The 15,161-nt window shown below is 40.3% G+C and overlaps 1 protein-coding gene across 3 annotated transcripts in view; it reads left to right on the top strand.

The window, feature by feature from the left end:
* The window catches only part of CDK14 (cyclin dependent kinase 14), a 527,195-nt gene that overhangs the window by 121,288 nt on the left and 390,746 nt on the right, over nt 1–15,161 (top strand). Inside the window, exon 1 of one of the 3 annotated variants that reach the window (XM_014569231.2) lies at nt 1,396–1,496. The exons of the other annotated variants lie outside the window; for them this stretch is intronic. The gene's annotated coding sequence lies outside the window, so the exon portion shown is untranslated. Of the gene's footprint in view, nt 1–1,395; nt 1,497–15,161 lie in introns of those variants that run through there. 3 annotated transcript variants of the gene reach the window in all.

The raw sequence follows: 15,161 nt of genomic DNA, 5'->3' as shown, positions 1-15,161 counted from the left end.
GTGCTGGACAAAATTATTTAGCTCAACACATCTAAGCATTTATTTAATAAGCAATTGGGCATATGTTTGTCTAATTGTACTCAGTGGGACTTGGGAACACGTAGGGAGTTTAAACATGTTCTTAAGCCTTTTCTTGAGAGTGGGGATGAACCTGGGACTCTGCACTAAGTACTTTGCTGAATTCAGTGGGACTGTGTGGAGTGTAAATCAGGGCTGAATTCAGACCATTAGTTGTCCTGCATGTTCTGGTGTCCTGTGATAATTTCTGCCCATACTTGAGTGAAGCAGATAAGTTATTTTGTGAATTCATCAAGCCACCTAGGGTGAGTTGCATTTTATCCTCTTCCTTTCTTTTGGCTTTCACCTATTAGTAATCCCTTTCCTCAGTCAATCCAGGATGCTATGTCTTATCTCCTGGCAGGGGAGATTTCCTTGAAGTCAGTACCAAGCACAGACCCATTGACCAGTAGGGGTTGCTACGAGAGCATTGCATACAGAGGAATTTGCTTCCTCCTTTTTGAGATACCGTGGTCGATGTGCCTTGCCCACGCTGACCTCTTTTCCCATGTACCACGCCCAGGCTCAGTAAGGCTCAGCAGTGAGTTGAGCATAGATGCTCTGCTGCTTAGTATTCTTTGAAGGTATTTTGTATGTTCTTTATTATTTAATAAGGCTGGTAATTGTAAAGCTGTAATCACTTGCTCATATTTGGGTAGTTGCATACTTTGGAAGTGTTTAGTTTGATATTTAATTTTACTATGGTACATGAGAAAAGAGGTCTGCATAGGCTAGGCACACCAGCTAAATATAAATACATTAAGTTGAGCCATAGTATCCCTAGGGTTCATTTCCAGATGCCCTTATATTACTGTTTTAATATCATTTGTCACTAGGATGCTTACTGGTTTCCTTCCGTACTGGGGAAATAATTGAATTGGGCATGACTAGTGGCATTCCTTGGATTAAATTTTTTTTGAGTGTATTCCCACAAAATCATCATTAGGTATTTTTGGCTCCAGTTCCGTTGAAAGAGCACTACATTGTAAATCAATATCTGTTCAAAAAGACACTGCTGTAAATTGCCTAGACAGCATATGCATGGTTACTTTGGCTGCAATGCTGCTGCAGAGCCTGGGTAGTCTGCTTGCCTGGGAACTCCACAGGCAAGTCCATCCTATTTTTTTTAAATATCTTTTCAGAAGGAGCATTGTATTGCTCACGAAAATTTGAACAGAGAATTATTCTGCTCTGTGTTGACTGTACTTTTTATATTGCGCTCTACTGGGATTTTCCTGCCTTTAGGGATTGCTTTGTTTTCTGCTTTAGATTTCCCCCTTTCTTAGCTGTAGTACATCCGTACCATTTCAGCTTGTTAACGCAGAAAGATGTGAATTCAGTTGCTGAATGAGCCCAGCCTGACTGCAAACACTAACATTGCTAGAGATATGCTTAAGAGTTGCAGGTGAATCTGACCTGAACCTGATAACAGCAAAACGGTAAGATGGTGTTTGTTTTGAAATACAGGATTAACTGAGTACTGGGCTCCCTTGTTAAACCTGAGTTCTAGTTATCACATGCTTTCAACTTGAGCAGGATTCATTCTGTGCATGTCAGTGGTGGGGTTTTTTGAATGCTGAAAATCTAGACAGATGAATGTAGTGGTTAGCTTGGAATGCCACATGAGGCTGCCCAGCATACAGCCTTGTGAGACTCCTTAAATATTGCTTTGTGGTTTCTAAATATCAGTAAAAAGGGGTGTGTGTGTGTGTGTGTGTGTGTGTGTGTGTGTGTGTGTGTGTGTGTGTGTGTGTGTGTAAAATATATATTTTGCTACTGCTCAATTTATCTTTCAAACAACCTTATTTATTATACTATAAAGAGGACACTAGAGACAATTTTGCTGGTATATGCTTGGCTGATTGCCCTCTGGGACAAGTGAGTGAAGGACGTGACCAGCCACTTCTCATTTTTGCAAACAAGTATCTGCCTCCTGATAGATCTGAATGGAATATGTCTTTAATAAATTAGAGATTTGCTTAATGTAGGAAAAGATAACATGTACCATCTTGAAATATGTGTTATGTGACGTACCTTCTGGACTTATTAGCCATTTGGTTGTTTTATTTTCATGTTTAGAAAGTAATTTAGTCATTGTCAGTGGTCATTCTTGAATAGCTGGTGTAGAAGTGTATTCGCAGCATTTTAGATCTCAGTAGACTATTGCAGCATGTATGGAAGCTTGGGGCAGCAGCATGTTCATTTAAAAAAAAAAACCCACTTGGTCATGAGCAGTATAAGACACAAGGATAACAACATAGCCATAACACGGCATAGCAATTTGAAATATTGTTGGTGATACTAATTGACAGGTAGTAATTTGAGTTCTGCATCAAACCAGAGACTTACTTTTAACTGAAATGTAATTCAATTAAAATGTTTTTCTGTTGTAGAGTATATTTTAGTCAGTGAATGAGGGCAGCTAGAAAAGCAATGATACAGTAAAGAAATATATTTATTACAATTAGATAATGTGACAAACTGAATTTCATTTTACCAGAAATGTGCCTGCCATTTGAATGTTGCGTAAAAGTAATGCGGTTAAAATTAGTAGAAATACAGTACATGGTTGCAAAATTAGTACTGTAATAATTTGATGGTAAAGCATAGTTTTAATATCTACTCGATCTTTAGGTTTGTAGCAATTATAATTAAGGGATATGTGTGTCTGGGGTTGAGTCAAGTTAGGCCTGTATGTTTATTTTATAAATGTTTAATTGCTTAACCTTATTTTCTGTGAGTGGCTGTTCTTAAAAATATTCTTTTAACATTCTCTTCTCAGTGCACTATGTTATTACACCTGTATTAAATGTGAGTGATGTAAACTACCTGTTACACACTGTGTATTCAAACTCCAATGTATATCTTACAGGGATCAGAAACAATTGTCTTTGGTCAGGTAGGATAAACTCATGCATTTCTAGTCAAAGAATTACTTCAGTTGCAAGCTGATGTTGACTGATATATTTTTTTCCCCTGGCTTGTTTACCATTCTAAGCATAAGAAATGCACCACAAGTTTCCTTTTGCCTGTGATAGATTGAATGTTCTGAGTGTGTGTGTGTTTCCTTTCAGTATGTTGGAGTGAAAGTCTGGAAAATCTAGAGAAGGGCTTAGATTTTTTTTTCTTTGAGCAAAGGGTAAAGGAGGTGTACCAACTCTCTGAAGAGTGGCTCTGTTTCTACAGTTCCTAAACTTATCTGTTGCACATAACGTTTAGAGGCACAAGGTGCATGAGAGAATACCTTTTATTGGACTGACTTCTGTTGATGAGACACAAGCTTTAGCGCTTACTTCACCCACCTTGTCTCTCTAAATAGCACTCACACAGTTTTTCAGATTTTCCTTTAAAAAACAAACAAACCTTGTTCATTATATTCTCAGATAAAAAATGTAACCAGCAATTCTGGTCAGTTACCATTTGTAAAAGTTTTCTCCTCTTGGACTCTGAAGAGTTTACTCTCGAGATTAAGAATGAAATCAAGGGCATTTTAGACCTTTTTTATATGAAATTATTTGTGGTAATTTTCTTAAATTGTTGGTTAATTAATGTAGATTCCAAATTAACACAAACACAGGAGAAATCTGGAGAAAGCAAGTTAGGAGACATATTAACATATTTGAGCAGGGTTGAAAGGAGAGAGAGCACCGAATGTTTCATAAAGATTATCCGCCCGTTCTCAGTGTGTGGCTCCATTACATAGCTACAACCCATTTGTCACACTGAGATGTATACATTGGAGGGTACCTCTTCAGGTTCCCTCGTTTCTAAGCTTCTTAGAAAAAACAGGACCCTGTGGATTATCAGAGGATAATGTTAATCTTCTAATTAGCTGAGGTAAGAATAGTAAAGAGAACTGTTTCCTCACCTTGATTTTTTTCTGGGTGGGTGGGGGGGGAAAAAGGGGGAAGAGCAGAAATTTTTTCAGATTTTTTTGATTCCTCAGAATCCAAATAGAGAGAACTTGAAAAAATTAGAACATAGATGATTTAAAGTTTCCTTAGAATACACCAGGAACCATTCAGAAGGCCTGAAACTCAACAAGGAAAATACTCAAGACAGCCATAATCCCAATTCACCCTTCTGGGTAAACCCTGATAAACTTTTACAAAAAACTCTTTAGAATACAATGTCTCTAATCTGTGGGCTGCCGAGATAAAAAGCAAAATATGTGTGAAGCTTCTTGGAAAGTGGACATGCAAGTTGCCTCCCATTCAAGTAAGTTTCCCACTATTAGAAGACAATTTTTGTTTCCATGAAGCCCTAATAGATGAGAACTGATAGTACTGTAAAAATGCTTTTGATTACTCTGCAATACAAATATCCAAAATCACACTCAGCCTTCTGTGGCTCAGACAACTGCTAGTATGAGTCACAAAGCTTTAGTGGAGTTCACTATTGCAGGTGTCATCAAGGAAAATCCTTGCTTGGACAGTGAGCCTCCTGCATAGTGTAGCATGTGACACATGTTTTGTCAGCAAGTGTGGCCAGCAGCAATTTGTCAAGCAGGCCCTGTGATGACAACATCCTAAATCGATTAGCTTTGCAAACTATAAGATAGTAACAGTCCCCATCTAAAAATTTAAACCTTCTTGAATGCCTTGAATTATACCCTAAAGAACCTGGCAGTCGTCCTCCCTCCTCCTCCCCCTCAAAAAAAAAATCCTTGAGTACTTCTCAGAGATCCTGACCAATATAGTCAGACCTTTCTTCATTCAAGAAAGTACTTGCAAGACAAGAAGAGATTGAGGTTGAGTTCCAGGCTATGCCATGTTGACTTAGTGTACTTGGTTTGATTAACAATTATTCTCCTAAAAATTTGAGTGCATACCATACCATAGTGGTTGGTATTTTATCCAGACTGAACAGTCCCTACAAGATTTCTGGAAAGAAAAATGAGAGCATTTGGTTTATCTGATGAAATCATTAGAACATGACAAAGTCTGTGATGCTTAGGAACTGCCCCCAAAGTCTATTACTGTACTTGAGGAAGATTTAACACTTGGTTTAAATTCTGAAGTCTCATGTGTCTTGTTTCGGGAATTAGACTTCCTTTAGGTGGGGTCTAGATTGTGTTAGAAAAATGCTGAAAGCCAGTATCTTTTTTCAGTTCAATTAAAAGGTTTTCTATTATAAAGTCAGTTTCATTATCTCCAGAGGGATGTTTTATTGATTAGATAGCTTGCTATCTTCCATTCCCCCTCCCCTCAATTTATATTTGAACAGTGACCCCCTTGTATGTTGTGAAAGGCTTCCTTTGAATATATAGTTTCTATTTCCTTTCTTTACATTGTGATAAATATTTGGCTTTTCATTCACAGTTTCTTGTGTGTGTATGTATTATGGCCTTGGGGGCAAGTTTATCAAAAAATTTCCAAGTTTTTCTGTTTCAATTCTAGATGACTAACAAGGAGAATGACAAAGTGCACATAGAATCATAGAACTGGAAGAGTCCTCAGAAGGTCATCAAGTCCAGCCCCCTGCTCTAGGCAGGACCAATTCCAACTAAATCAACCCGGCCAGGGCTTTGTCAAGCTAAGACTTAAACACCTCTAGGGCCGGAGACTCCACTACTTCCCTAGGTAACCCATTCCAGTGCTTCACCACCCTCCTAGTGAAATAGTTTTTCCTAATATCCAACTTGAGACCATTGCTCCTTGTTCTGCCATCTGTCACTACTGAGAACAGCCTCTCTCCATCCTCTTTGGAACCTCCCTTCAGGAAGTTGAAGGCTGCTATCAAATCCCCCCTCACTCTTCGCTTCTGCAGACTAAACAGACCCAAGTCCCTCAGCCTCTCCTCATAAGTCATATGCTCTAGCCCCCTAATCATTTTGGTTGCCCTCCGCTGGACCCTCTCCAATGCGTCCACATCCTTTTTTGTTGTGGGGGGCCCAGAACTGGACACAATACTCCAGATGTGGCCTCACCAAAGCCGAATAAAGGGGAATGATGACATCTCTGGATCTGCTGGCAATGCTCCTCTTAATGCAACCTAATATGCCATTAGCCTTCTTGGCTACAAGGGCACACTGTTGATTCATATTTCGCTTCTCATCCACTGTAATCCCCAGGTCCTTTTCTGCAGAACTACTTCTTATCTGGTTGATCCCCAGCTTGTAACTATGCTTGGGATTCTTCCGTCCCAAGTGCAGGACTCTACACTTGTCTTTGTTGAACCTCATCAGATTTCTTGTGGCCCAATCCTCCAATTTGTCTAAGTCATTCTGTACCCTATCTCTGCCCTTAAGCGTATCTACCTCTCCCACCAGCTTAGTGTCATCCGCAAACTTGCTGAAGGTGCAATCCATCCCCTCATCCAGATCATTAATAAAGATATTGAACAAAACCGATCCTAGACCCGAACCTTTGGGGCACTCCGCTAGAAACCAACCGCCATCCTGACATCGAGCCATTGATCACTACCCGCTGGGCCCGGCCTTCTAGCCATCTTTCTATCCATCTTACCGTCCATTTATCCATCCACAATCCCTTAACTTGCTGGCAAGAATATTGTGGGAGACTGTATCAAAAGCCTTGCTAAAGTCAAGGTATATAACATCCACTGACTTCCCCATGTCCACCGAGCCAGTTACCTCATCATAGAAGCTAATCAGATTGGTCAGGCACGACTTGCCCTTTGTGAATCCATGCTGACTATTCCTAATCACTTTCCTCTCATCCAAGTGCTTCAATATGGATTCCTTAAGGATCCCTTCCATGATTTTTCCAGGAACTGAGGTAAGACTGATCGGCCTATAGTTCCCTGGATCATCCTTCTTCCCTTTTTTGAAGATGGGCACTACGTTTGCCTTTTTCCAGTCATCCGGGATTTCTCCCGATCTCCACGACTTTTCAAAGATAATAGCCAAAGGCTCCACAATGACATTTGCCAACTCCCTCAGTACCCTCGGATGCACTAAGTCCAGACCCATGGATTTATGTATGTTTAGCTTTTCTAAATAGTTCCTAACCTGTTCTTTACCCACCACAGGCTGTCCATCTTCATCCTATCTTGCGTCACTTGGCGCAGAAGTCCAGGAGCCGACCTTGTCCGTGAATACAGAGGCAAAGAAAGCATTGAGTACTTCAGCTTTCCCCACATCATCTGTCACTAGGTTACCTCCTTCATTCATTAGGGGCCGCACACCCTCTCTGATCACCTTCTTCTTGTTAACATGCCTGTAGAAACCTTTCTTGTTATCCTTCACATCCTTAGCCAGTCGCAATTCCATTTGCGCTTTCGCCTTCCCGATAACCCCCCGGCATTCTCGAGCTATACCTTTAAATTCCTCCCTGGTCATTTGTCCAAGTTTCCACTCTTTGTAAGCTTCCTTTTTGTGCTTAAGTTCACCAAGGATTTCCCCTGTAAGCCAATCTGGTCTCCTACCATGTTTGCCTCTCTTGCTACGCGTCGGGATGGTTTCTTTCTGTGCCTTCAATTAGGCTTCTTTAAAATACTGCCAGCTGTCTTGGACTCCTTTCTCCTTCATGTTAACATCCCAGGGGATTCTGCCCATCAGGTCTCTGAGGGAGTCAAAATCTGCTTTTTTGAAGTCCAAGGTGTGTATTTTACTACTCTCTTTTCTTCCTTTGGTCAGGATCCTGAAATCTACCATCTCATGATCACTGCTTCCCAGGTTGTCACCCACCTATTAGTTCCTCCCTGTTTGTGAGCAGAAAGTCAAGCTGTCGGATCCTTCAGCACCTGTGTCAAGAAGTTATCCCCAACATTCTCCAAAAACTCCCTGGATTGCCTGTGTACTGCCGTATAGGTTTCCCAGCAGATATCAGGGCCTGCGATCTGGCAGCTTCGCTCAGTTGTCCGAAGAAAGCCTCATCTACCTCATCCACCTGATTCGGTGGCCTGTAGCAAACACCAACCACAACATCAATGCTGTTGTTTGCTCCTTTAAACTTAACCCATAGACTCTCAACAGGTTTTTCTCCCTCTTTCTACTGGAGTTCAGACCAATTGTAGTGCTCTTACATATAGTGCAACTCCTCCTTCTTTTCTCCCCTGCCTGTTGTTCCTGAACAGTCTCTACTCTTCCATGACAGCGCTCCAGTCATGTGGGTCATCCCACCAAGTCTCTGTTATCCCACTTAAATCATATTTCTTGGTCTGGGCCAGGGCATCCAGTTCTTCCTGTTTGTTGCCCGGGCTTCTCGCATTAGTGTACAAACACTTCAGGTAACCAGTTGATCGTCCTATCTTCTCCATTCGAAACATGGGTCCTCCTTTCTTGCCCCTTCCTCTTTGCATTTCTTCCCGGTATCCGACTTTCCCGACATGCATATCACATTGTCTTAAAATAATACATCAGGGAAACTAAAGACGACAGATTAGCTTTTTTCACAGAGATAATTTAAGCCACGATATTCATGTCTGCAAAACCACTGAATTTGTGGAAGGGGACTTGGGTAGCCCAACACTTGACAGGCAAGAAGCTCTGTCCATATAGGTGAAAATAATTCTAGAAGTGCAGTGATGATCTTTTGAATGGATAGAAAAAGTTTTCAGACTGTTGTGTTCAGTCCATGCTTTCTCATGTCCATATAAACAAAATATTTCTGCCTTAGTATATGCATCCTTTTGGTTCTGAGTTCTGGCACCAGTGGGCTGGAGTACAAGTTTGACCTCAACTTTTTAGGTCTTTTCATTTTTGGTATTGAATTGTGAGTTTCCTTTGAACATACTATCAGCTCTGCATTGACCTAGTAAATTTGCAGAAGCAGGATAAGTGCTAATTAGCTGTATTCATGGTGACACTTATCAGAAGAGAGCCTTGGTTATCTTGCTCTGTAGTTCAGCTTACTACTTCTAAGCACACGTAAAACCTGCTAACTCATTCTAATGACTGAGACCCCTTCTGGGAAAAAAAAATCTGTAATGTGTAATAGAGATGAAACCTGTAGGAATTTATAGAAATCTATAAGAATTATTTTAGCGATCTATAAAATATCATGCAAAATTAAACCCCTTCTATAAGCTTTGGAACCATTCTGTATAATTATTTGGTACATGTATATTTTTCTCTTATAATTCCGTAGGGTGATTTTTTTTTTTTTTTTTAATTCTGTGAATGTCTGTCCTTTTCCTATTAAATTCTAGAGGACTTTTCTTATATGGGATTCAACAAGTACCACAGTAATAAAAAGAAGCATAATGCACCACATTTTTTGTGAATTGTCCGTTTAATTTATTACAAAATTTACAATAACATAATGAATATTTAATTTGAAAATATGAATTGTATAATGAGGCCACACTATATTTCTCTCTACATTTTTTTTGTTTAAAAACTGGGAAGACTCAGCTAGTTTTTTTAGCAATATACAAAATGGGTATAAAGTATGGATTGGCTAAGTCTGGTTGTACAGTATTGCTCAATAGCACTTCTGAAAAACATTTACGAATAAGTGTTTTGGTGCTGGGTAATGGCTGCAGAAGATCATTTAGGGAGAGCAAAAAGAGAAATCCTGGACTGCCTCATGGCACACCGGTGTGCCACGGAACACAGTTTAAGAAACACTGGTGTAAGCAGATGAACAGCAACATAACTAACACACACAGCGGGGCACAGGCTATCCAATAAATTTCTGGAATGCATTGGAGACAACTTTCTGTTTCAGAAGGTTGAAAAAGCTACGAGAGGAGAAGCTGTTCTGGATTTGGTTTTAACAAATAGGGAGGAACTAATAGTTGAGAACTTGAAAGTGGAAGACAGTATAGGGGACAGTGATTATGAAATAATATAGTTCATGATCTTAAGGAAAGGTAGAAGGGAGACCAGCACAATTGAGGTAATGGATTTCAGGAAGGCAGATTTTGATAAGCTCAGAGAACTTGTAGGTAAGGTCCCATGGGAAGCAAGACTGAAGGGAAAAACAACTGAGGAGAGTTGGAAGTATTTCAAAGGGACGTTGTTAAGGGCCCAAAAGCAAACAATTCCGCTGTGTAGGAAAGATAGAAAATATGGCAAAAGACCAGCTTGGCTTAACAAGGAGATCTTGCATGATCTCAAAATAAAAAAGGAGTCCTATAAAAAATGGAAAGTAGGACAAATAACAAAGGATGAATATAGGCAAGCAACACGGGAATGCAGGGGCAAGATTAGAAAGGCAAAGGCACAAAATGAGATCAAACTAGCTACAGGCATAAAGGGAAACAAGAAGACCTTTTATAAATACATTAGAAGCAAGAGGAAGACCAAGGACAGGGTAGGCCCACTGCTTAGTGAGGAGGGAGAAGCAGTAACAGGAAACTTGGAAATGGCAGAGATGCTCAATGACTTCTTTGTTTCGGTCTTCACCGAGAAGTCTGGAGGTGTGCCTAACGTAGTGAATACAAGCAGAGAGAGGGTAAGTTTAGAAGAACAAGTTAAAAATCACTTAGGAAAGTTAGATGTCAGCAAGTCACCAGGTCCTGATGAAATGCATCCCAGGATACTCAAGGAGCTGATAGAGGAGGTATCTGAGCCTTTAGCTATGATCTTTGAAAAATCATGGAAGACAGGGGAGATACCAGAAGACTGGAAAAGGGCAAATATTGTGCCCATCTATAAAAAGGGGAATAAGAACAACCCAGGAAACTACAGACCGGTCAGTTTAACGTCTGTCCCAGGGAAGATAATGGAGCAGGTAATTAAGGAAATCATATGCAAACACTTGGAAGGTAATAAAGTGATAGGGAATAGCCAGCATGGGTTTGTGAAGAACAAGTCATGCCAAACTAATCTGATAGCTTTCTTTGATAGGATAACGAGCCTTGTGGATAAGGGAGAAGCAGTGGATGTCATATACCTAGACTTTAGTAAGGCATTTGATACAGTCTCGCATGATATTCTTATTGATAAACTAGGCAATTATAACTTAGATAGGGCCACGATAAGGTGGGTGCATAATTGGCTGGATAACCGTAGTCAGAGAGTTGTTGTTAACGGTTCTAAATCCTGCTGGAAAGGGATAACAAGTGGAGTTCCGCAAGGGTCTGTTTTGGGACCCGTACTGTTCAATATCTTCATCAATGATGTAGATATTGGGATAGAGAGTACGCTTATTAAGTTTGCAGATGATACCAAATTGGGTGGGGTTGCAACTTCTTTGGAGGATAGGGACATAATTCAAAATGACCTTAGCAAGTTAGAGAAATGGTCAGAGGTAAACAGGATGAGGTTTAATAAAGAGAAATGCAAAGTGCTCCACTTAGGAAGGAACAATGAGTTCCATACATACAAGATGAGAAGCGACTGTCTCGGAAGGAGCATGGCGGAAAGGGATCTAGGGGTCATAGTAGACCACAAGTTGAATATGAGTCAACAGTGTGATGCTGTTGCAAAAAAAGCAAATATGATTCTAGGTTGTATCAACAGGTGTGTTGTAAGCAAAACTTGTGAAGTCATTCTGCCGCTCTACTCTGCGCTAGTTAGGCCTCAGCTGGAGTACTGTGTCCAGTTCTGGGCGCCACATTTCAAGAAAGATGTGGAGAAATTGGAAAGGGTACAGAGAAGAGCGACAAGAATGATTAAAGGTCTAGAGAACATGACCTATGAATCCAGGCTTCATGAACTGGGCTTGTTTAGTTTGGAAAAAAGAAGATTAAGGGGGGACATGATAGCGGTTTTCAAATATCTAAAAGGGTGTCACAAGGAGGAAGGAGAAAATTTGTTCCTCTTGGTTTCTGAGGACAGGACAAGGAGTAATGGGCTTAAAGTGCAGCAAGGGAGGTTTAGATTGGACATTAGGAAAAAATTCCTAACTGTCAGGGTGGTCAAATATTGGAATAAATTGCCAAGGGAGGTGGTGGAATCTTCCTCTCTGGAGATATTTAAGAACAGGTTAGATAGACATCTGTCAGGGATGGTGTAGATGGAGCTTGGTCCTGCCTTGAGGGCGGGGGGCTGGACTCGATGACCTCTCGAGGTCCCTTCCAGTCCTATGATTCTGATTGTATAAGCATTGGGAATTAACCAAGCCCATATTTTTTACTATGTAATTGTGACACCTGAAGTAGCATGACTACATTGCACATGGCTAGGATAATGGACTCTAAGGAGAGCTGGGTAAAATATTTTCAGTGATCCCAGAGCTTCATTGAACACCCTCAGTTTTAGATTTTTAGATTTAAACTAGGTTCACTGACTTCGGCTGCCAGTTTGTTCACATTTTGCATGGAATTAGCATGAATCTATTCATTGAAAGCTGGTGACTTTGAAAGGTTTTTAGCTTGGAATTTTGAGGTTTGTTAGAAGGTAGAATACTCTTAGAGCAGACTCAGGAGTTTGGGATGTCAACTTGCATGTTAACTTCTGTAAAGAAAATCCCCTTGAGTTCCTTACAGCTGAAGTTCTAGATTTTTCTTTGGAATTAGCACAGTAATCCACCATAATAAGTATTTCCAAAGAAACAATTTAGGAGGCATCACTGTCTTCTAACTCTTCTTTTTCAAATAGATAATTTTATTGGAAATTAAAACTGCAAATATACCATTTTAAGCCATTTGCAGAGGTAACTTCATGTCATTACAAGCTATGCTTATTCATGGTGAGTTCTCCTGTTACAGCCACCATTTCAAATCTTTCCTTTTTTACATCTTTTGTATTAAAGATAAACTGCCAGTGTTGTCATACTCTGCATAATCTCAGATGCTATAGTTTCACTATGATGTCTAGCAGAATCCTTATTTATGGTGGGGTGTGTAAAGTAGTTGCAGGAAATTCTGCTTTTTAGTGTAGTAAATCAAACACTGATAAGGCAATTGTATGGTTTTTTTTTCCAGGCACCCCTTTTTGCTTTCACAATTAATGCAGAAACAGAAATCTGCAGAAGCTTCTGGAAAATTCTGTTTTTCTTTTCATTCCAAATATGAAGCATATTACATCCAGGTCACTAATTTGACACCCCAGATTAGAGAATGGTCATTTATTTAAAAAAATTGAACTATTTTATGCATGTATGAGACTCAACACATCCAGGGATACCTTTCCTTTAATTTTTTTGTGCAGCTACAGCTAAATTCTTAAACTCTGTGCTCATTTTCTGATCAGAAGATGAATTTCCTGGTATGAAAACCAACTGAAAAGGCAATGGTATATGATGCCGTTTCAAAGGAGCTAAGTTGGGTTAGAAAAGTTTCAGATCTTAGAATTGTATTCAAGCCTGAGAATAAATGACCTTTTTAGTCCTTTTTCCATCCTAGCTTTGATATAGTCTCTTTTAGCTATTTCAGGAAGCCTCATCAAAGTTCAATCACATCTTTTCCTAGCTCTTCAATGCGCATGCATGCTTTCTCTCTCTCTCTCTCTCTCTCTCTCTCCCTCTTTTTTTTTTTTTTTTTTAAGGTAATTTTCAGAATGTAGGCACCATCTTTTTCTTAGCAGAACATTCAAGGTTTCCTGATGGAATGCACTAATATAGTTGTAAACTTTCTCTAGGATCAGTCTTCTCCCCTGTCATCTTAAATATTTACTTGAAGTCATTTAGGAGAAAATGGTTGAGAAACTTTCATCTTATCTGTATGACCCAGTTAGCAACATTTCTTACCTGTCTTTCTGCTTGCCAAATCAGGGCTGGGATGAAAGGCAGTGACTAACGCCGAACCGTGACACAATGGAGGTGATGTCTGCGGGAGGAGGGAAACACATGGAAGATGTAACAAGTACTACAAGAGTCTGCCCCCAGGTTGTCAATCCTGCGCATCCATGGGTTGTCCTTGACACCTCATTCCTACTGAACATACAGATAGTGACAATCCTAAGAATGATTTCTTATGCTTGTGAAGCCAGAAGATTGGGTCCCATCTATTAAACAAAGACCTGGCCATAGTGGTCAGGCTAGACAACTGCACATCATTGCAGCAAAGAATGAGTACTCCAGCATTAAGAGCATCAGTTAACACAGAACAACACAGTTAACACAGGAAGCTGCCTCAGCAACAGCTGTTGACAGCTCTGATGCTCAGTTCTCCATAGAATATCTGGTCAAATCCAAGGTCTCAGTTTAATATTAAAGCCCTCCTCAAGGAACTGCTCCAACATAGCTTAGGGAACACTGCTTTCATTGTGTCATTGACCTCCCTTCAAAGCGATGCTCCTGAGGAATTGTAAAGATGCTGACCGCAGTGGGGAGAGGAGGAGAGATGGCTTTCTGGGCAACAGAGCTAATACTTTTGGAAACATTATCTGGACAAGATAAAAAAATTTACTATCTTTTTAGCTTGCACCAAAAAAATCAAAAAAGAGAGGAAGAGGACAAGAATAAAGCGAAGGCATGAAGGACGAGATAATAGTAGGAAAGGAAGCTGCATGTAGGAAAATATAATCTTTTGTTTGGGTTTACTGAATCACCAGTAATTATCTTGTTTGGTGAAATGTTCTGATGTTGTCAACACTAGGTTTTGGTATTGGGTAACTAATAAACCATAGGAGGGCTCTGACCTGTGGCCATGCTTTTATCTACATTTTCAATTGGGAGTTGCCATTGGCCATAAAGATAAGGATACAGGATTTTATAAATAAAGGATCCAGTTCAATGGGAGATTTTCCTGAGCAAATGGTTCAGGAATGGGCATTGAACTAATCAAGTTGAGTATGTTTTAATCTCTTTATGTTGCACCAGAGGGACCCAGGGCTGCTGGGGTGGGGTGGGAGGGGGGCGGCAACTGGCTTGGGCCTCAGCAATTTAAAAGCACCCAGAGTGCCCAGTTGCCACTGCTAGAAAGGCAGCAGATGCAGCCCCAAGCCCTTTAAATGGTTGCTGGGGCCCTAGACAGCACAAAGGGCTGGTTAGGGGAGGCTAGCTGCTGCCCTGCCCCTTCTGCCTGAAGTCCCATCACTTCTGGGAGCACGCAGGAAAGAGGGCCCTGAAAGTCTCTGTGTATCCCTGGAGGTATCGTATCACCTGATGGTGAATGTGAAGGAATGGAGCGGTATGTACAGTGACTGGGATTTTTGAAGGAACCTAAGGGATTTTGTCACTCAAATCTCACTGACAATAACTGTGTATCTAATTGCCATTGATGCCTTTTTAAAATCTCCTTACATTGTGGTTATTTTCAGAATTCCTGCAAAAATAAGCACTGTTCTGTTAACACCCTTAAATGAG

Source organism: Pelodiscus sinensis, chromosome 2, assembly GCF_049634645.1.
Source record: "Pelodiscus sinensis isolate JC-2024 chromosome 2, ASM4963464v1, whole genome shotgun sequence".
Lineage (NCBI taxonomy): Eukaryota > Metazoa > Chordata > Testudines > Trionychidae > Pelodiscus > Pelodiscus sinensis.
This window is presented reverse-complemented; position numbering and strand designations above follow the sequence as displayed.